Below are 22,766 nucleotides of genomic sequence, written 5' to 3' on the forward strand. Positions count from 1 at the left end.
TCAGAAACCCTGGGGTTACTTGACGGCCCTGGAAGGGGTTCCCGAATGGGTGGGAGTTCATTAATTTTTAATATATCATTTCAATTTGTTAAACCAGGGGTAGTCAAACTGCGGCCCTCCAGATGTCCATGGACTACAATTCCCAGAAGCCCCTGCCAGCATTTGCTGGCAGGGGCTTCTGGGAATTGTGGTCCATGGACATCTGGAGGGCCGCAGTTTGACTACCCCTGAGTTAAACAGTTATTGGGTGATATGACCATATGTGGTCATGTTGACCTCCCCCCCAATGGCCAGTGATGGGCCTGGAGAGGGTAGGAAGGGGAGGGGCCCTGGGTGGGCGTGTCCACAGCTCAGCTTCCCAGCCATATTCTGCATGGTTGCTCCACTTGTAGGGTTTCTCGAAGCCTGAAGAATGTTTCAGGGGGTTCCCAATTGTTAAAAAGTTGAGAAAGGCTAAAACACAGTCTAGTTAGTTCAGTCTTAGCTTAGGCCTTTTTAAGCCTAGCTCATAGTGCAAGCGGCCGGCCTACCACAGGGGTCTATAGAACTGGCCAACTATAAAAGGTTGAGAAAGGGTGCTCTAGATTGTCTCTCAGCTGGACAGCCTATTCTTGGATGACCCTCTGTCATCTGACACAGGTAAGAAGACGTCAGGACCCAAGAGGGAGAATTGGACCGATCTTTACCTTCTTTTCGGCAGCCACGGAGTTGTGCTTAAGCATTTAAGGAGTTTTTGTGTCACAGATTTTAGAAGAACAAGAAGAGTTGGTTCTTATATGCCGCTTTTCTCTACCCGAAGGAGGCTCAAAGCGGCTTACAGTCACCTTCCCTTTCCTCTCCCCACAACAGACACCCTGTGAGGTGGGTGAGGCTGAGAGAGCCCTGAGATTACTGAAGAAGAAGAAGAGTTGGATCTTATATGCCGCTTTTCCCTACCCGAAGGAGGCTCAAAGCGGCTTATAATCGCCTTCCCATTCCTCTCCCCACAACAGATACCCTGTGAGGTGGGTGAGGCTGAGAGAGCCCTGATATTCCTGCTCAGTCAGAAGAATTTTATCAGCACCATGGCGATCCCAAGGTCACCCAGCTGGCTGCATTTGGGGGAGCGCAGAATCGAACCCAGCATGCCGGATTAGAAGTCCGCACTCCTAACCACTACACCAAGCTGGCACCTACATTTATGTAGGAGCATCAATGAGCTCTGCCGTTGCTCTCACAGAAGCCCCTTGGGTGGTTGTTTGTGCACTCCACTCCCGGCCGCTTAGGGGACGTGCAGTCAAGGGCTCCCAAAATGTCTCCCTTCCTCTTCGGTATCCTTGTTTGCACATATGGTAGAAGGCGGAAAGAGCGCCAAACTTGCTCGGGTTCCGGCAGGACGGCTTTATCTGTTTACATGGTTTCTGTACCATCCCAATGTGATCTCAAGGTCATGCGGGTGGATCAAATGACACGGGAACTTAGAAATGGTTCTGAACAAATAAACCGAGGAGGATTAACGCCACTGAAACAGTCTATGGTAAAAGCACTGATAGGTATTTTGAAGAAGGCTGCCAACCTCCTGGAAGTCTTCCAGGATCACAAGTGATCTCATAGAATCAGAGTTGGAAGGGGCCATGCAGGCCGTCTAGACCAGGGGTAGTCAACCTGTGGTTCTCCAGATGTTCCTGGACTACAATTCCCACATGTTCATGGACTACAATTCCCAGCAAACTCTGGCAGGGGCTCATGGGGATTGTAGCCCACGAACATCTGGAGGACCACAGGTTGACTACCCCTGGTCTAGACCACCCCCCCTACAGACACGCTCAATGCAGGATCAGTCTAAAGCAGGGGTAGTCAAACTGCGGCCCTCCAGATGTCCATGTACTACAATTCCCAGGAGCCCCTGCCAGCGAATGCTGGCAGGGGCTCCTGGGAATTGTAGTCCATGGACATCTGGAGGGCCGCAGTTTGACTACCCCTGGTCTAAAGCATTCAATTCCAGCTGACCAAGCTCAGTTCCCTTGGAGAACCCTTACCACTTTCCTATTGTATGATGTTTATGGGGTGGATGTAGTGGATTTTGACCACCATGTTTCTTGATCTGTGTATCATAAATTTTATGTTCCTTTTTAATTTTAATGGGGTTTTATTGGGGGTTTTAATCATGGAGGACTGTCATGAGCCGGTCCCGGGAGTGGCAGGAAATAAAAATCAAAATAATAATCATTTAAAATTTTAAAATAATTTAAATAATTAAAAAAATAATTTTAAAATTTTTAAATTGGCTATTTTGGAGGGAGGCTTCTACGACATTGTCTCCTGTTGAGGTCCCTCCCCTCTCCAAACTCCACTCTCCACAAGCCCCGCCCTCAAGACTCCAGGCATTTTCCAAACCAAGAACGAGCAAACCTAATATTAAAAGAGGCAACACAAGAAGACAAATGCAGCCATGCTAGATTGGATGGATGGCTTGGTCTTCTTCTCAGACAGTGGCTAACTAGGTGCCCTCATAAAACATGCAAGCAGGAGGATCCAGCAACAGTATTCAGGTTTACTGCTCTTGAACACGGAGGTTCTATTTGGTCATGAGAGCTGTTAATGGAGCTAGCCACGGGGAATAGGCCTAATCAACTCATGGCCATCTCTACATCCCACAGCAGTGAATTCCACAAGACTGCTCTTGGAGAGAAGTGCTTCCTTTTTGTCTGTCCTGAATATACAAGCTACAAAAGATGCAATAAAGATCCCATCTAGCGCCAGGCAAAATAAACAGGGAACAACACAGCAACCAGTCAGCTCAGCAAACAACCTTAATTGGCAAATGTCTAGTCATTAACAGCTTTGTTTGCATCTGCATTCTATGCACACTGGAACAGTCTTCAAAGGCAGAGTGCATTGCAGTAGTCAGGACTGGTGACCAGTGCTGGTTAGATTCCGTTTGTCCAAGAAGTGATGCAGCTGATGACTCAACTGAAGTTCATCTTGGAGGGCCTGTATTTTAGAATCATAGAACCATAGAGTTGGAAGGGACCTCATGGGTCATCTAGTCCAACCCCCTGCACTATGCAGGACACTCACAACCCTCATCTACTGTAACCTCTGTTAAAAAATTTCCATTTTGCGAGAGGAGATGCAGAAAGGAGAGAAGGGCTGATCTTGATGGTCTCCATACAGGCCTTGTCTGTTTGGCATCTCCCTTTGAAAAAAACACCAGGCATTTGCCAAGATGGTATGTTTCTTCCAGTGCTTATCTCCTACTTTGATAAGAAGTAAGGTTGGGGGAGCTTGGTCTGTTTAGCTTGGAGAGGAGACAACTGAGAGGGGATCTGATAACCATCTTCAAGTATTTAAAAGGCTGCAATATGGAGGATGGAGCAGAATTGTTCTCTCTTGCCCTAGAGGGACAGACCAGAACGAATAGGATGAAATTAATTCAAAAGAAATCCTGTCTAAACATCTGGAAGAAGTTCCTGACAGTCAGAGCGGTTTCTTAGGGGAACAGGCTTCCTTGGGAGGTGGTGGGTTCTCCATCTTTGGATATTTTTAAGCAAAGGCCAGATAGCCATCTGACGGAGAGGCTGATTCTGTGAAGGTTTAAGGGGGTGGAAGCTTACAGTGGATGAGGATTGTGAGAGTCCTGCATAGTGCAGGGGGTGGGACTAGATGATCCATGTGGTCCCTTCTATGATTCTATGATTCTAGAAACAGATAGGGTCTGTCCTTAGTAGGGATTTTAGGGAGGGGACATGGGGGGGCTGTGACATCGCATGCACTGTTATATCACTTCTGGTGAAAACCCAGAAGCGATAAAGGGTAGCTTTGCCAAAAATGGCCAAAAACTCTATGATAAGACTGTAGAATTTCATGCAATTCCTAGAGCTAACCCCCACATGTCTGGCTTTTTTCCCAGGGTGACATAATGGTGCATGCAATGCCACCCCCCTCCCCACACACACACTAGGAAGTCCAATGGGCAACATGAGCTAGGGGCAGAGGACATGGCAAATCTAGTGACAGATTAGTAGTGCCTAGGTGAACTCTGGGCCTGTGTTTTCTGAATGTTATTTGTAAGATGACAAGTCTAGCCAGTCTATTCACTATCTCTCTGGCCAGGAAATGCAGACAAGTAAATCTCACTGATCTAAGAGCTGAGTCTGGCTATAATTATTCGTGGGATAGCACTCTGCAGTATGGATCTGGGAAAATCCTTAAATGAGCAATACCCAACATGGTGCCCACTAGTGTGTTTCCTGGCACCCACGGGCTTCTTCCTTGTCCACAAAGCAGAAGTCCAGTGGCCTCCTAATGCCCAGTGATGTTTATCACAACAGGTGATTTTGTGAAGTAGAGACCCAGCCCTGTTTCCCCCACACGTGCTTATATGGATTAGGGGATGCTTTAGAAGAGCCCAAGGGCATCTTTGTGTCTGCAGGGAGCAACCCTTGAGAAACAGCTGCCTCCCTCCGGGGATGATGCTTGGCTTAGGACCTCCCACCATTTTTTGGGCCTCTCCCACACACCTGGGAGCTACAACATGTTCTCAAAATCCTGAAAGTTCTCAGAGGCTCAACAAGTGGCCTTTTAATGTTCTCATTTTCCTCACTTCTAAGTTACTGTTTTGTCAAGGCCCCGCCAAATTCTGCATATGTGTTACTCTCTCTAGGGATCGATTTGATGCTACATCTCTTTACATCCAGCAGAAAACCTGCAGTTGAAATCTGCAGGGAAACATGCTGGAAACAAGCCTGTGTAATAGTGAATCGACCACTAGAGGGAGCCAAACTTGTAGAGGACAGTCAAGTTGAGTCTACCCTGCCCGTGAAGAAACGGGAACATAGACATGATGAAAAACATCATGGAAAAGCCGGACAGGGGATGTATGCCTTGTGTGCATGCCTGATTTCCAAATCTTAAAGTAACACATGCCCATAACAATGCCCTTCTTTAGCCTTCCTTCATACATTCTCCAAGTTTCGCATGGGATAATTCCTGCATGACAGATAAGGACAGAATATGCATTCCCAGCCAGGTCTGGTGCACTTTGTAAACAGGACAGACAATCGTCCTTCCTCTACTGCACGTTGCCTTGATTAACATGAACACCAACACCTGATATGCTGACATCACCTGAAAGTGATTCTGGCATGCTGGGGTGGCTGGGGGTTTACACTCTGGGATTTGGACAAAACTCTATGGTTTGAGGCCATTTTTTTTACCATAGAGTTTCCCCAAAAGGCAAAGCATCACCCCAACATCCCCCGTGAGCTGATGTCACTTCTGGGTGATGTTAGCATGCTGGACTGTCTTCTGGGTTCAGGTAAGTGTGGGGGTGGGGGGATCCTGGTTGGTGCCCCCCCTATTTCAGTGGAAGAGAGTTGCCAACTGATCAGGAAGCAGTTGCTTCTCCTTCTCCTTGAAAGCCTGTTGCTGGTTCTGGGTGGATGCTATGGTATTCACATTCGAGACGATTGGGTTAAAGCAGGGGTTGCCAAACTGGCTCTTCAGATGTCCATAGACCACAGTTTCCCTGAGCCCCTGCCAGCATGTTCTGAAGGACATTGACTTGTAGGGTTGCAATGAGTTAGAATAGCCTTTTTCAATATTTTGATAATGGAGAAACCCCTGAAATATTTTTCAGTCTTCAAGGAACACTGGAAGTGGCGACAGGTCCCCCAGAGAACTGGGTGCAGAAGTAAGATAAGGAAGCCAGCCAACCAACTAACCAACCAACCTGCCAGCTAGCCAACCAACCAACCAGCCAAGAAACCAACCAACCAACCAACCAACCAACCAATCAACCAACCAACCAACCAGCCAGCCAGCCAGCCAGCCAGCCAGCCAGCCAACCAACCAACCAACCAACCAATCAACCAACCAACCAACCAGCCAGCCAGCCAGCCAACCACCCACCCACCCACCCACCCAACCAACCAACCAACCAACCAACCAGCCAACCAACCAGCCAACCAACCAACCAACCAATCAACCAACCAACCATTTACAGTTGCCACTGTGGAGAAAGAAGAAGAAGAAGAAGAAGAGTTGGTTCTTATATGCCGCTGCCTGTAGAACAATAGGGAACCTGGGCTCCAGTGATGTCAGCAGCCATCCAAACTTCTGGGAAAGGCTGCATAACCCCTGGGTTCCCTGGGTTCCCTGCGTAAAGGAGTTCTCACGTAACCTCTGGGTTCCCTGGAACCCTAGTTGGGAATCCCTGAATTAGAAGAAGATCTGAGGGCATTTAACACAAAAAAAGGTGCTTCTGCCAGTCAGAGTAGACAGTATTGACCTTCATGGACCAAGAAGCCCGTGAGGGGGATGAGGAAGTCCTCTTCATTTCATAGAGGCCTAATGTGTGGAAATGGGCAGGTGAACTGGGTGCTTATGCCCATGCTGAATAATGCACTTTCAGACTAATTTTAATGTACTTTTGCAACAGGGTTTTACAGTACAGGGAGTTTTCACCCATCAAAATAATGCACTTTCAATCCACTTCCAATGCACTTTCAATAATGCACTTTCAATGCACTTTCAATAACGCACTTTCAATCCACTTCCAATGCACTTTCACACACCCCAAATAATGCACCTCCAATGCACTTCCAATTTTACTGTGTGTAACGGCTAAATCCCCTTGTAAACAGTCCCTGAGAGGGATTGATTGATTGATTATTGAGCATTTGTGAAAGCGTCCTGTTTGCGAAACAGCAACATAGACTGTCAAACCATCACTAAAGTGCATTGAAAGTGGATTGGCAATGAATTATTCATAGGGTGGCCAAGCCCAGGTGTACAAACACCTGGAAGTTTGAGGGTGAGATTTAGGAAGGAAAGGGATCTTGGTAGGGTATGATGCCATGCAGTCCATCTTCCAAAGAAGCCATATCCTTCAGGAGATATGGAATACAGGTGCTAAATAAATCATACCTAAATAAGCAATTAATGCAGCTATGAGCTCAGCTATAATTCCAGGAGATTACCCTCCTCCAGGCTGTTGGCAACCCTACTTGTCATTGCTTACAAGCAAACATGAGGAAAAGTGGGAAAGCTAATTAATGAAATGATCCTCACCAGATAAGTGGTTAAGAGCTGAGGGATACAAGAATCAACCCCAGCTCAAGCCTCTGACCTCTTTGCTCTGGCACTTTTCTGTGATTGCTCACTTCAGAGTTTTCTCCCTTGATATCATTGGCTTGTCGGCTCTGACATCACAGAGGACCTACGCTGGAAAGAGGGCCACCGCATCCCTCGCTACCATTGGCCTGTGGGTTGCGATCTTGCAGAAGTGCTATGTAGCGACACTAAAATTTAACCTTGCAGGGGCCCCTGCAAGTTTTGAAAAATCTGTTTTGCCGGGAAGGCTATCAAATGAAACTTCTAGGCAGATCAGTTGGACATTTCATAGAATCCTAGAGTTGGAAGGGAACTCCAGGGTCATCTTGTCCAACTCCCCGCAGAATGCAGGAACTCACAACTACCTGCTCACCCACAGTGGCCCCGATTCCATGCCCAGATGATGCCCCCACCCTCCCGATCCAAGAGTGGCAATCAACATTTCCCTGGGCCTGCAAGAAAGGGCCCCCAAAAGCCAAGCACCAACACAATCCCTTCTGCCCACCCACTTTCAACCTACCTAGGTTCACAGCATCAGCATTTCTGTCAGATGGCTCTCCAGCCTCTGCTTAAAAACTTCCAAGGAAGGAGAACCCACCACCACCTGAGGAAGCCTGTCCCACTGAGAAACAGCTCTGTCAAAAACTTCTTCCAGATGTTTAGCTGAAAGTTCTTTTGAATTAATTTCATCCCACTGGTTCTGATCCAACCTTCTGGGGCAACAGAAAACACCTCTGCTCCTTCCTCTTTGTGACAGCCTTTCATGTACTTGAAGATGTCTACCATATAACGTCTTAGTTGTCTCCTCTCCAGGCTAAACAGACGAAGCTCCCTTAACCTTTCCTCATATGTCTTGGTCTCCAAACCTCTCACCATCTTCGTAGCCTTCTTCTGGACATACTCCAGTTTCTCTACATCTTTCTTCAGTTGTGGTGCCCAAAACTGAACACAGTCCTCCAAGTGAGGCCGAACCAGAGTAGAGTAAAGCAGAGTAGAGTAAAGCATTACCTCATGTGATCTGGGCACTATATTTATTTTGATACATTCCCAAATTCCATTTGACATTTTAGCCGCCGAGTCACACTGCTGACTCATGTTCAATGTCTGGTCTACTAAGACTCCTAGATCCTTTTCACACATACTACTGCCAAGACAGGTCTCCCCCATCCTATAATGATGCATTTGATTTTTCCTACCTAAATTCAGAATTTTACATTTATGCATTTTAGCTCAGTTTCCCAGCCTGTCAAGATCATCCTGTATCATTCTGTCTTCTGCTGTGTTTGCAACTCCTTCCATTTTCATATCATTTGCAATTTTAATAAGTCCCCCTCAATCCCGTCCTCCAAATCATCTATGTAACGCGAGGACCTTTTCACAGCTCTCTCAATGCGCCAAGAGCTTTGAAGCCTCTGATTCGCTGTCTGAGAGGGAGCAGAGACTCTCTTTCCCACATTTCATGGAGATACGATCTTAATCCCAAGACAAAGTGACTTCCCCAAAGGCATCCAGGGAATTTTCAAGGCTGATCAGAGATTGCAAGCCAGGCTTTCCCACTAGCAAGCCAAAACAACCCACAATTTGGGGGTTCAAGACTGAAATCTAGTAGTGCCTTAAAGACAAACAAGATTTTCAGGAGATGGACTTTATTTTAATTTTCTTTATGCTAACCGTAGTCCGCCTCGCTGACTGGGACCAGTAAGAAGTGAGTCCATGTAGTCATAAAAATGGGATGCTCAATAAGACCATTTATGCACTGGGAACTTCACTGGCCCAGCTCCCGTACAGGAGCACAAATCCAAGCCAGATGAGATGCACCAGGCCAAATGCTCCCCCATGTGGGTGCAGGAAGAGGTGGGGCAACCTGCCATGACTAAAACTCCAGCCTACAACCCAGCATGAAACCTCCAGTGCATAAACGGTCTAACCGAAGCATTAGGATCTCAGAAGCTGAAAGCCTTCAGAAAGGAACCATGACATGAATATTATCACAAAACATTCAATGGCACAAGAATTATAAAAAAAGGATACTATATGCAGGCAAAGAAATTAAAAGACGCTTGCTCCTGGGGAGGAAAGCTATGGCAAATCTAGACAGCATCCTAAAAAGCAGACACATCACCCTGCCAACAAAAGTGCGTCTAGTCAAGGTTATGGTCTTCCCAGTTGCAATGTATGGCTGTGAAAGTTTGACCATAAGGAAGGCCGAGCGTCAAAGAATTGAGGCTTTTGAACTCTGGTGCTGGAGAAGACTCTTGCGAGTCCCTTGGACTGCAAGGCGAACAAACCGGTCAGTCCTAGAGGAGATCAGCCCTGACTGCTCCTTAGAAGGCCAGATCCTGAAGATGAAACTCAAATACTTTGGCCACCTCATGAGAAGGAAGGACTCCCTGGAGAAGAGCCTAATGCTGGGAGCGATCGAGGGCAAAAGAAGAAGGGGACGACAGAGAACGAGGTGGCTGGATGGAGTCACTGAAGCAGTCGGTGCAAACTTAAATGGACTCCGGGGAATGGTAGAGGACAGGAAGGCCTGGAGGATCATTGTCCATGGGGTCGCGATGGGTCGGACACGACTTCGCAACTAACAACAACAAATATGCAGGCTATGGCAAACCACCTCTGAGAGTCTCTAGTTAGTATTTGGATGGGATGGAGTTCCTCAAAGGAATTTGAGGCAATGGGAAAGCAGCCTTGAGCCTGGCTGCCAGTCAGTCCCAAAGATCTCCCGGCCACACGAGATATAAAGGAGCCTCCAATGTTTTGGGAGCTATGCAGACCAGACTAATTGCAGTTCAGCCCAGTATCTCCAAGTGAGCTGCCTCCCATTCCACGGTCCATCTCCGGAGAACTGCATGGCGCTTCCTAGGCTGACGTCGCAGAGCACTTGATAAAGGCACCGAGTGTCAAGTCACCCAACAGGTAGAGCAGAGACTGGAGCTGCTTTCTGTGGGCCTCCACCCTCCGTATTTGCTATTGCCTGGTACTGCCCTATAGCATTAGAGCAATCTTTCGCCCTGACAATACCTGGCAAGGTGAGACCGGGAAAAGCTGTGCAGCCAGTCTGAACTCCGGAGTAAGCAAAAGTCCTCCAACACCAGCCACCACCTCCTCTCTGGGTAAACGCACCCCATGCTAATGCGTGAGGTGGAATGACCAGTTAGTCCTTACAGCAAGTCCCGGTTGAGCTGAACGTGGGGCAATACCCGAGATGCCAGCCTCCAGGGGGGACCTGGGGATCCCCTGGAATTACAGCATATCTCCAGACTCCAGAGATCAGTTCTAGAGAAAATGCATGCTTTGGAGGGGGGACTCTTTCTTTCTTTCTTTCTTTCTTTCTTTCTTTCTTTCTTTCTTTCTTTCTTTCTTTCTTTCTTTCTTTCTTTCTTTCTTTCTTTCTTTCTTTCTTTCTTCCTTCCTTCCTTCCTTCCTTCCTTCCTTCCTTCCTTCCTTCCTTCCTTCCTTCCTTCCTTCCTTCCTTCCGTCTCGGGGCGGTTGACAAAATGCTCCGTAAAGCCATTATATCCCACGATATAAAAACAAATTAAAAGTTTAGAACCACAATGGGATATGGCGTCGTCTCCTGCTGAGGTCCTTGTCCTCCCCAAATTAAAAAACCACAGAAAGGAAGGGAAAACAAACACCCCAACCTGAAAAACAGGTGAGAATCCAAGAGTTTGTGGGGCACAAATGTATTCAAATATATTAAACTAGTAATCAAGCCCGCTGCAGGGGAATGCAGCGGGCGCTAGGGCCTTACCGAAGTGGTCGGGGGCGGGCTGGTCGCGGCGGCGGGCTGGTCGGCGGCTGCAAGCTTCTGTTGGCTGCGGGCTGACGCGGCGAGAGGCGCTTTGCGCCTCTCGCTGCGCTTCGCACGACTGCCGGGGGCTCCCTGGGTCAGCGCCCTGACGCGGCCAGAGAGGCGCTTCGCGCCTCTCGCCGCGTCAGGCCGGGAGGAACTGCGAGCCGCGCTGTGCGCGGCTCCCAGTTCCTGGAGCTGGGAATCGGGGGCTCCCTGGGTCGGCGGCCTGACGCGGTGAGAGGCGCTTCGCGCCTCTCGCCGCGTCAGGCCGGGAGGAACTGGGAATCGGAGGGGCCAATCGGCAGGCGCTTTGCGCCTGCCGATTGGTCCCTCCAATTGTCTGTCATGAGGAAGGGTCCAATCCGGACCCTTCCTCATCACGGACTAATCCCACCTCTACTCCCCTTACCGAATTATATAGTCCGTGGCGCCCGTGGCGCCACGGGCGGTTTAAAGATAAGCAATGTATTAAACAGAGGTAGAGGCCATTAAAGGTATTAAAAAAAACATTAAAAGGGAACACTTCTTTTCTCTATAGGTCACAGATGTATCAGTTAAAGGTGTATACCAGCCCCTCCCCTCCCCACCCCCTCCAGGCCCATCATTGGCCATTTGGAGAGAGGGATGTGGGTCAACTTGACCCAAGATTGTCCTAAAGGTAAAGGTAAAGGTATCCCCTGTGCAAGCATGTCTGACCTTTAGGGTGATGCCCTCCAGCGTTTTCATGGCAGACTCAATACGGGGTGGTTTGCCAGTGCCTTCCCCAGTCATTACCGTTTACCCTCATGGGCAGAGCTTTCAGACTGCATGTCTGCTGCCTTACCACCCTGCGCCACAAGAGGCTCTTCTATCACCTGATAAATGTTCAATGAATTCTTAAAAATGCATAACAAATTGCATTTGTCATGTCTCCCACCCATTTGGGAAATCCTTCAAAGGCCTGGTCTAACTCAAGAGCCAAAAATGAGGAGGCAAGCCCTCAAGTTCTTGACCCACAGCAGGGAAGCCCTGGGCCATTCTGTCCCATGGACCACAGACGCTGCTGCTTCTCTTTTATAATTATAATATAAGAATAATGCAGAGCCTCTTGTGGTGCAGAGTGGTAAGGCAGCCGTCTGAAAGCTCTGCCCATGAGGCTGGGAGTTCAATCCCAGCAGCCGGCTCAAGGTTGACTCAGCCTTCCATCCTTCCGAGGTGGGTAAAATGAGTACCCAGCTTGCTGGGGGGTAAACGGTAATGACTGGGGAAGGCACTGGCAAACCACCCCGTATTGAGTCTGCCATGAAAACGCTAGAGGGCGTCACCCCAAGGGTCAGACATGACTCGGTGCTTGCACAGGGGATACCTTTACGTTTAAGAATGATGCATTTTTATTTATGCCTCGCCCTTCTGCAGGTACCAATATTTAAAAACTTTACAAATTAAAAACAACAAGGCTTAAAAACTTTACAAATTTCCGAATGTCCCCAGCTTTCTTGTTGCGCTCGGAAATAGCTCTTTTCGCCGCAAACTTTGAATGCCCACATTCAGAGCCCCTTCAAAGGCTGATATTAAAAGACACACATACTTGCATGTAAAGCGATGAGAGATACATTTTCTCCCGACCTACCCTCCAAAATCCTTTCTTAAAGGATGTATTTGGGGTGAAGATGGCTGCTCAAGCTAATACTTCCATGCAGGTTTCCTCAAAGGGGACATGTCCCACTGTGATGGGTATTTGGCTTCTATAACTTACAGAGGGGGTGTCGCTCTGAATGGGAGAAATATGGCTGCCCACCTCTAGGAGGAGCCTGGAGATTTCCTAGAGTTACAACTGAAGTCTAGACTACAGAGGAGAAAATGGCTGTTTAAGAAGAAGAAGAAGGAGAAGGAGAAGGAGAAGAAGGAGAAGGAGAAGGAGAAGGAGAAGAAAGAGAAGAGTCGTTTTTTATATCCCATTTCCCACTACCTAAAGGAGTCTCAAAGTGGCTTACGATCGCCTTCCCTTCCTCTCCCCACAACAGACACCCTGTGAGGGAGGTGGGACTGAGCGAGCTCTGAGAGAAACTGCTCTGTGAGAACAGCTCTGATAGGACTGTGACTAGCCAAGGTCACCCAGCTGACTGCATGTGGAGGAATGGGGAGTCAAACCCAGGTCTCCAGATTACAGGTTGCTGCTCTTAACCCCAACACCAAACCAGACTATGATACAATCACACTCTGCTCTCCTTTTCAGATTCCACCCACACTTGGATATACCCCCAAATTTCCAGGAATTAGCAACTCAAAAAGGGAAGGCAGGTTTTCTTGGGAACATCAGGTTGTCAGAAATAGGATGCACGACTAGACAAAGAGAAGAGCTCTTTTCTTGCACCCTACTTTTCACTGACTGAAGGAGTCTCAAAGTGGCTTACAATTGCCTACCCTTTCTCTCCTCACAGCAGGCACCCTGTGAGGTGGGGGAGGCTGAGAGAGCTCTGAGAGAACTGGGAATGGCCCAACATCACCCAGCATGTAGAGGAGTGTGGAATCAAGCCCAGTTCTCTGGATCAGAGGCTGCCAGTCTGCATCATGACACCACATGGGCTTGATAGTGTCTTGGTCTGAGGTTAAGAGACCCAGTGTGACATAGTAGTTAAGAGTGGCAGCTTCTAATTTGACAGGCTGGTTTTAATCATCCGCTCCTCCTCCACATGCAGACAGCTGGGTGACCTTGGGCTTGTCACAGCCCTGATGGTGCTGTTCTGACTGAGGAGGAATATCAGGGCTCTCTCAGCCCCACCCACTTCACAGGGTGTCTGTTGAGGGGAGAGGAAGGGAAGGTGATTGGAAGCCGCTTTGATATACCTTTGGACAGTGAAAAGCAGGGTATAAAAACCAACTCTTCTTCTTTACATGACTGCATCCCTTTTTCAAAACATATGACAAAATTTTGTCTCACACGGAATAAGTTAACAGCCAGCTTATTGGTAGGAACCTAAGGACCCTGGGGGTGTTCAAGGCCAGAGATATAGTGAATATCTTGCATTCTGCAATGGGTTAGACTAGATGACCTTGGCGGTCCCTTCCAACTCTATGATCCTATGATTCCATGAGATGAGCAGAGGAATTTTGCAATTGCCTGCTTCTTCCCAGCAGATCCAGTCTTCCAATTGTCTCCCATCCAAGTCCTGACCTTGCTGAGCTATCAGGTACGGATGAGATTGTGCTCGGCTGGATTATCTGGCTGCTGGAAGGAAGCTTCATGGAATAAAATGGGGGTCTTACCCCTGAGGAGACCTGCCTCGGACTACTCCTTATTTATTTCTTTGGCAAATTTGTCCATCGTTTTTTCACTGTGCAGGACTCAAGGAGGCTTACCAGAGCAATCAAATGACCATAAAAAACAAACAAGCAAACAACCCATTGAAGACCCCCGTTTAAAATCTCAGGATGGGCTGTCCATCAAAACCCAAAGGAGACCCCTGTGGTCCCCAACGCCTCCTCCGCACCGAGGGGAAAGCCCGGTTGAAAACGCAGCTGGCTTAAACTCTGCGGAGGCAACCTCGCAAATATACAAACGAAGGAAGAACAAAGATCGAAAATTCAGTCTCCCAGATTGATCGACCAGAGAATGCACAATGAAATCATGCCGACGACACTGTCGGTAACAACCGTGCTTGATGTGGGCACAACTCACGTTTCGTTATGTCTCCAACACTTCTACAAATCCCGGCCAAAGCCCTTTAGAATGAAGGAAATTGGGGAGGTCAGCGGCCTACACCTGGTTGAACGCACATCTTTTTAGACACGTCCGTGATACACGGAACAGTGGCACGCCACACGTTCTGTTCTTCCAAACCTGAGCAGTAAACCCCTGGACAAAATCCACCCTGAATATGATACCGGCAGTACTCACACCAGGCCAGGGGATTCTCTCTGCCTCTGCCCTTTTCTTGCTCCCGTTTCTTCTATCAGGTCATGCTTAAGACGCGGACAGCCCGGCGAATGCTGCAGACATCAGAGAGGGAAGTGTGGGTAAATTTGCACAGACAATAAGCCATAATCTTTTCTCTTTCTTTCTTTTTTTTTTTTCCTTTTTGTATTTCGGTCCAGCTGGTTCTACTGGTTTGCTTTTCTTGACTCCAGCAGCAGAAAGGCACTTCAGTGGCGCCGAAGCCGAGGAACGGGTTTTGCTCTAATACAAAGAACAGGCCCGACGGGTCCAGCGCCGGCTTCGCATAGAGATTTGATTGTTTTCCCATAATTACGGCTCGGCTCGGCTCGGCGTATTTGGTCAGAGTCAATCACCTTAACAAAACAGGCCCATGCCTCCCCCCCCCCCCCGCTCCTCCCCCCCCCCATGAGGCATCTAGCAGGAAGATGGGAACTCATTGCTTCCTTTTGCATCATTGTAGGTAGCTTAGATAAGCTGGCTGAACTCTGCATTTCTCACCATGTTTGTTAATTGGATTAGAAGGCTAGGAACTGGGGTTAGCCATCAGTCGGGTGGGGGTAGGGATGCCAGTCCCTGGGTGGGGCCTGGGGATCCCAGGATCAGAATCCCACAGAGCTGGAAGAGACCCCAGAGGGCCATCCAGTCCAGCCCCCCACCTTCTTGGGGACGTGAAAACCACACGCCCCTGACAGACGCTCCTCCAGTCTCCTCCTCAAACTTCCCATGAAGGAAACTTCACCACCCTCTGAGGCAGTATATGCCATCTGTGAACAGCCCCCCGCTGTCAGGATATGTGTCCTAATATTTAAGTGGAAGCCCCTTTCCCATCATTTGATCCCATTGCTCCTCTCTTAGGGCTGATCCTGCGTTGAGCAGGGGGTTGGACTAGATGGCCTCTGTGGCCCCTTACAACTCTATGATTCTATGATTCTATGATTCTAAAGCTGCAGTAAACAAGCGGGCCTCCTCTTCACGTCAGCCTTTCCTGTAGCTCAGGGGTAGTCAAACTGCGGCCCTCCAGATGTCCATGGACTACAATTCCCAGGAGCCCCTGCCAGCAGACGCTGGCAGGGGCTCCTGGGAATTGTAGTCCGTGGACATCTGGAGGGCTGCAGTTTGACTACCCCTGCTGTAGCTGAACACAGCGGTCCTCGCGCCCCTGGCCCTCTTCTTCACCAAACCACACAGACCCAACTCTCTTGGCCTCTCCTCAGAAGGCGTGGGTTCTTCCAACCCCTCCACCTCTGAACAGGGTCCAACTGGTCATGAGCCTTCTTGAACTGTGGCACCCAGAACTGGACACAAGATTCCAAATGAAGCCCCGGGCCTAGAATGATGGGTCATCTCCAATCTTAAAGAGACCAGTTCCCCTGGAGAAAAATGGCCCCTTCCATAGTGTTATACTCTACTGAGGTCCCTCCGTGCCCCAAATCCATCCCACTCTTGGCTCCACTCACAAAGTCTCCAGGTATTTCCAAACCCAGAGCTGGCAACCCTAGCAGAGTGTGGGGTGGCTCTCTCTTAAGCAATGCTAAAAGTAATATTCGAGTCCCACCTAGGATTGCAAAGAACCCCTCCCCCCAGCCATTGGTGAGGAATGGGGGAGGTACAGTTGCTAGCTCCACATTGCTAGCCCAGGGGCTCATGGGAATTGTAGTCCAGGGACATCTGGAGAGCCACAGTTTGGCCACCCCTGCTCAGGGGCTCATGGGAATTGTAGCCCAGGGACATCTGGAGAGCCACAGTTTGGCCACCCCTGCTCAGGGGCTCATGGGAATTGTAGTCCAGGGACATCTGGAGAGCCACAGTTTGGCCACCCCTACCCAGGGGCTCATGGGAATTGTAGTCCAGGGACATCTGAAGAGCCACCGTTTGGCCACCCCTACCCAGGGGCTCATGGGAATTGTAGTCCAAGGACATCTGGAGAGCCACAGTTTGGCCACCCCTGCTCAGGGGCTCATGGGAATTGTAGTCCAGGGACATCTGAAGAGCCACCGTTTGGCCACCCCTACCCAGGGGCTCATGGGAATTGTAGTCCAGGGACATCTGGAGAGCCACAGTTTGGCCACCCCTGCTCAGGGGTTCATGGGAATTGTAGTCCAGGGACATCTGGAGAGCCACCATTTGGCCACCCCTGCTCAGGGGGTCATGGGAATTGTAGTCCAGGGACATCTGGAGAGCCACAGGATTGGCTTCCATGTTTGTTGGTCAATCAGCCAGTGTGGTGTAGTGGTTAAGAGTGGTGCCCTCTAATCTGGCGGGCCGGGTTTGTTTTCCCCACTCCACATGCAGCCAGCTGGGTGATCTTGGGCTGATGACAGTTCTCTCAGAGCTCTCTCAGCCTCACTTACCTCACAGGGTGTCTGTTGTGGAGAGTGAATGCAATTGTAATGCAATTGTAACCTGCTTTGAGACTCCTTGGGCAGTGAAAAGCAGGTTATAAAAATCAACTTTTTCCCTTGATTTTATGCTACTGGTTGACTTTCTTTTTATTTACCCAGGCATCCTTTTAATTATTTTGTAACACGGGGGCCCTTGTTTCAAGTTTTTGCGCCATGTTAAAAAAAAAAAGAAAGCTTGAAAGCTGTAACGTTGTCACCTCCCTAAGGAATTTTATTATTTTTCTTTTTACTGAGTTGTTTTTATAGCAGCTCTTTTCCGGCAGCTCTTCTTCCTCCGCTGCTTATGATGGGATTGGTTTGAGTCCTCTTACGGTATTTTACTTTTTCCAATCTTGTTCTGGAGTTTCTGACCCTCTTAGAGCAGTTTGACAGAAGGAGATCGGCACCTGTCCCCGAATAAATAAATCACAGCGAACCACTCAGGCGAGAAAATTCACGACAGATTTTTCTTTGTTCGGCAGGGCACCAGATTTCGCCTCGTTGATATAAAGTAATTGCCCCATTGTTCCTCAAGAAGAACGCATTCCTTTGAGTGTGGCCCAGGATCTAATCTTCAAAGCCAAATTACAATTTGTCTCCCTACTGCCGAGATCGGTTTCCCTGGAGGAAATAGAAGCTTTTGAGGGCAGGTGCTCGCATGGCATTCCTGCCGAACTCATTCCCTTCCCCCAATTCCGCCTGTCCTGAGTTCCACTCCCCCCAAATCTCCAGGAATTTCATGACCCACCCTTCCTCCTGTCTTTTCCACCTAGGCCCGAGCAGACCTTTCCCTCCCAAGCTGGCCTTTCCTCCCAAACAGGTTAATGCTTGTCGAACCTGTTGTGGATTCTCTGGGGATAAATCAGGAACAGAATCTGCAAGCCGCATGAGTTTAGGCAAAAACAATTTCGACTTGAAATCCTGGACCATATAGAAAAGCTTGCCAGCTCCAGACTGGGAAATAGCTGAAGATTTTGGGGGTGGAGCCTTAAAAGGGTAGGGTTTGGGGAGGGAGGACCCCTTCCGAATCAGCCAAGGTCACCAAGGAAAGGGACCTCTATTTTCTGGAGATCAACAGCAGGAGAGCTCCCAGCCCCACTTTGGGGTTGGTAACCCTACATATAGTGCAAAACCCGAAAGGGTAACAGAAACCCAACCTTAACCAAGTCAGGAACTCAAAAGCTGCGCTGCAAAACCATATACAAATGATAACGAATCTTTATTCAAGTGCACCAGTATAACGTTCAAAACAAAGTCAAAGCTATATGGATCTAACTGCACATGAACAGACCAAGTGCGTTCCGACCCTCCTGTGAGGGTAAGTGAAAGAGTCCACTGGGAAAGGGTACTGAGAGACAGAATAGAACCAGCACTGAGGGGCAGAAGTCAATCTTCTGATCTGTGCAGCCAATCAGATGCTGTGCTAGGCAAGAGCTCCAGGTCCCAACCTCCAGGTGATGACTGGAGATCTCCTTCAATTATGGCTAATCCCCTGGAATTACAGCTCATTGTCAGACTAAAGAGATCATCCCCCCTGGAGACAATGGCTGCTTTGGAGGGGGGACTCTGAGGCGACTGTAAGCTGCTTTGAGCCTCCTTCGGGTAGGGAAAAGTGGCATATAAGAACCAACTCTCCTTCTCCTTCTCCTTCTCCTTCTCCCTTCTCCTTCTCCTTCTCCTTCTCCTTCTCCTTCTCCTTCTCCTTCTCCTTCTCCTTCTCCTTCTCCTTCTCCTTCTCCTTCTCCTTCTCCTTCTCCTTCTATATTGTCCCTAAATCTCTGGGAATTTTCCAAGCCTGATTGCCATCACCACGGATCTGTTTCAAGCCAGCCCCGGCTCGGATGCTCGACGGCTTCTCCTCCTTGGGCTGTTCCTTTGATCCCCGTCCTTTCCCATGGACTTGGCAGGGCTGGTTCCAGGTGTTTGTAGGACCTGGTGGGTGAGTATAACCGGTCCCCTTCTCTCTCTTTGAATCCCTGCAGGGAAGAAGGGCAGTGCAGAAATGAGGTTAATAAATATCTCAAAAGAACCTGGGGAGGTAGGCTGGAAAAAGCTATCGTGACTTAGTCAAGGTCACACTATGAGCCTAGATCAGGGGTAGTCAAACTGCAGCCCACCAGATGTCCATGGACTACAATTCCCAGGAGCCCCTGCCAGCGCATGGTTATTGTAGTCCATGGAAATCTTGGAGAGCCACAGTTCGGCCACCCCTGCTCTACGACATTATACCCTCCCCAAAACACATCCTATCCAGCCCCCCCCCATCTCCTGTTATTTCCCAACCCAGACCTGGCAACCTCACTTCTAATACAGCACATGCTATAGGTAATCCAGTCCAAAGGCCAGTAATTAGTGGACAGAATTTTGTTATGGCATTTCGGTTGCCAACCTCCAGGAGGTAACCCCTGCTATTACCACCTGATCTCTGGGTATGGTTGCCAGAACCCCCATTGGAGAAAAGGGTCCACCCTCTCTAGCTGCCAATCATCTGGACAGCAGGGGGGGGGACATATCTGGAGAAAGAGGAAGTCCAAGGTTTTGCCACTGTCATCAAACAGGAAGTTACATCATCGCGCCAGCAGCATCTAGGCGATGCTCAGGTATTCAGACAAAAACTCTACAGTAGAACCTGGCATTACCATAAAGTGTTTGTGCACAGAGCAGAGTGTCACCTGGACATCGCTGGTGTGTGGTGGTTGAGAATGGCAGCCTTGAATCTGGAAAATGGGGTTTGATTCCCTGCTCTTCCTCCACATGCAGCCAGCTGGATGACCTTGGTCCAGTCCCAGTTCTCTCAGAGCTCTCTCATCCCCACCTACCCCACAGGGTGCCTGTTGTGGGAAGAGGAAGGGTACGTGATTGTAAGCTGCTTTGAGACCCCTTTGGGCAGTGAAAAGCGGGGTACAAGAAACAGCTCTTCTTCTTCTTCTTCTTCTTCTTCTTCTTCTTCTTCTTCTTCTTCTTCTTCTTCTTCTTCTTCTTCTTCTTCTTGCATAAAAAGGCATTACGTGACTTTCACTTTGGAGCCTCAGTTTGTTAAAATCACCTGAATGGAATCCCTGGTGGTTCCTTATGTAACATTTGGATGTAAATCTCTTCGCTTGCCTTTGCACGGTTCTCTTCTCACGTCAGCCTGTTCTACCGGATAGTGTGGAACAACCGTTCTCCGCCTGTGACTTCACATCCAAGCTATGTAAATAACTGGTTGAGAGTCAGTGGAACGGTCTGTGCCCATCTGCCTCTCTGTCTTGGAAGTCTGTCAGTGCCTTTTGGTCTCTTGCCTTCGGTGTCCAGGAAGAGAAAAGCATACTTATTATAAAAGAGAGAAGAGAAGCGCCCAAAGCTCTGGAAACCTTTGTGCTACCTTGTTGGCACGTTTGTTTTAAAGAAATTGATTCATTGGCTCCCTTCTTTTGGTGTATGGGTACGAAGAAATGTGTAGCTGCTCCTTGCAAAGGGAGGCAGTTTGCAGACTGGAATCCTAAAATCCTTGAGTGTGAAGGGGCCATCAAGGCATCTAGTCTCACCCCCTGCTCAGTGCAGGATCAGCCTCAAGTACCCAGGGCCTAGTCTGCATATAATAGATAATGCACTTCCAATGTGCTTTCGTGGCTGGATTTTCCTGTGCAGAACAGGAAAATCTACTTCTAAAGTGCATTGAAAATGCATTATCTCATGTGTGCAGACTAGGCCCTGGAGAAGGATCTGTCCAGGCGCTGCTTGAAGGCTGCCAGTGAGGGGGAGCTCCCCACCTCCTTAGGCAGCCCATTCCACTGCTGAACTACTTGGACTGTGAAGAATTCCCTGATATCTAGCTGATATCATTCTTCACATAGTTTAAACCTATTCTTGCGAGGGCTGCCAACAGGAATCTTTCCCTGCCCTCCTCCAAGTGACAACCTTTCAGATACTTAAAGACAGCGATCATGTCACCATTGTTTAAATTGGGGCCAAATACCAGGTCCCAAATGAAATTGTGGTTCAGCCTGCCAGACTTTTCCCCATCTGTCACAGGAACGTGAGCATCGTGCTTTCCAGGGAGATGTGATGGAGCTCTTTTTACCATCCCCAGCTGCGATTGATTGAATTGAAAACTTAGATATTAGGATTTAGGAGGATTGCCCAGTCAGTCTGGATAACCGTTGCACCTACTTGGCTGCATATTTTATATTATTATATATGCTTCCTGTGTGCTACTCTCCCAGCATATAAGAAGCAGTATATAAGAACCAACTCTCCTCCTCCATTTGGATGGCTTGCCGACTCAGGTGTTTTACTGATACACAAAGACTGATTTTTTTACTGATACACAAAGACAGTATGAAGGCTACCGCGAATCAACAGAGCTGCACCGTGTGGATTTCTTCTTGTCCTTTTCAATATTATTGACAAGTGGAAGACTCACCAAAGCATTCCCCAGTTCATGAAATGCTTTCCCAGAATAATTTTCTACAGTGATGCAAGTAAGCCAGTTTGGTGTAGTGGTTAGGAGCGCGGGCTTCTAATCTGGGGAGCTGGGTTCGATTCTGCGCTCCCCCACATGCAGCCAGCTGGGTGACCTTGGGCTCGCCACAGCACTGATAAAACTGTTCTGACCGGGCAGGAATATCAGGGCTCTCTCAGTCTCACCCACCTCACAGGGTGTCTGTTCTGGGGAGAGGAAAGGGAAGGAGATTGTAAGCCGCTTTGAGCCTCCTTTGGGTAGGGAAAAGCAGCATATAAGAACCAGCTCTTCTTCTTCTTCAGTAATATCAGGGCTCTCTCAGCCTCACCCACCTCACAGGGTGTCTGTTGTGGGGAGAGGAAAGGGAAGGTGATTGGAAGCCCCTTTGTGACTCCTTCGGGTAGAGAAAAGCAGCATATAAGAACCAACTCTTCTTCTTCTTCAGTAATATCAGGGCTCTCTCAGCCTCCCCTCCCTCACAGGGTGTCTGTTGTGGGGAGAGGAAAGGGAAGGTGATTGGAAGACCCTTTGAGACTCCTTCGGGTAGAGAAAAGCGGCAAATAAGAACCAGCTCTTCTTCTTCTTCAGTAATATCGGGGCTCTCTCAGCCTCACCCACCCCACAGGGTGTCTGTTGTGGGGAGAGGAAGGGAAGGCGACTGTAAGCCGCTTTGAGCCTCCTTCGGGTAGGGAAAAGCGGCATCTAAGAACCAACTCTTCTTCTTCTAATGCTTTTATGTTGGTTATAACAGCTTTCCAAAAAGAACCTGCAGATCTAACTTGAGATCCTCTGACCCTGAAAAATATAATATAAGTTTCTGGTTAGTCTTCGGCAAAGATATGGAAAGTTGGGGGTTGGGGTCAAAACCTAAATCTCCTATTGTACTTCCAGGTGGGGCCTGGAGCTCTCCTGGCATTACAACTGAGAGGGGGGGGGGAAATACCGATATTTGAACTAAGCCCAGGAACTTCCCAGTCTAGAACTGGCAGCTCTAGTTACGGAGGAGGGCCACAGGATGTGGGGAGAGAAGCATAAACTCTACCCCCTTGTGCTGTTTTCCAGCATTGAAAAACCCCAGAAGGCTGATTTTATGGACTTCGTTAATACCCACTTTTCTCCACAAGGGGGACC

At 48.7% G+C, this 22,766-nt stretch overlaps 1 protein-coding gene across 2 annotated transcripts in view; it reads right to left on the bottom strand.

Annotated features, from left to right (window-relative positions):
* RBBP8NL (RBBP8 N-terminal like) overlaps positions 1-14,968 on the bottom strand; it is a 50,269-nt gene extending 35,301 nt beyond the window's left edge. For both annotated transcript variants that reach the window (XR_013230624.1, XM_077335793.1), the window contains exon 1: positions 14,772-14,968. The gene's annotated coding sequence lies outside the window, so the exon portion shown is untranslated. The remainder of the gene's footprint in view (positions 1-14,771) is intronic.
* Positions 14,969-22,766: the final 7,798 nt, after the last annotated feature.

This window comes from Paroedura picta, chromosome 4, assembly GCF_049243985.1.
Source record: "Paroedura picta isolate Pp20150507F chromosome 4, Ppicta_v3.0, whole genome shotgun sequence".
Lineage (NCBI taxonomy): Eukaryota > Metazoa > Chordata > Lepidosauria > Squamata > Gekkonidae > Paroedura > Paroedura picta.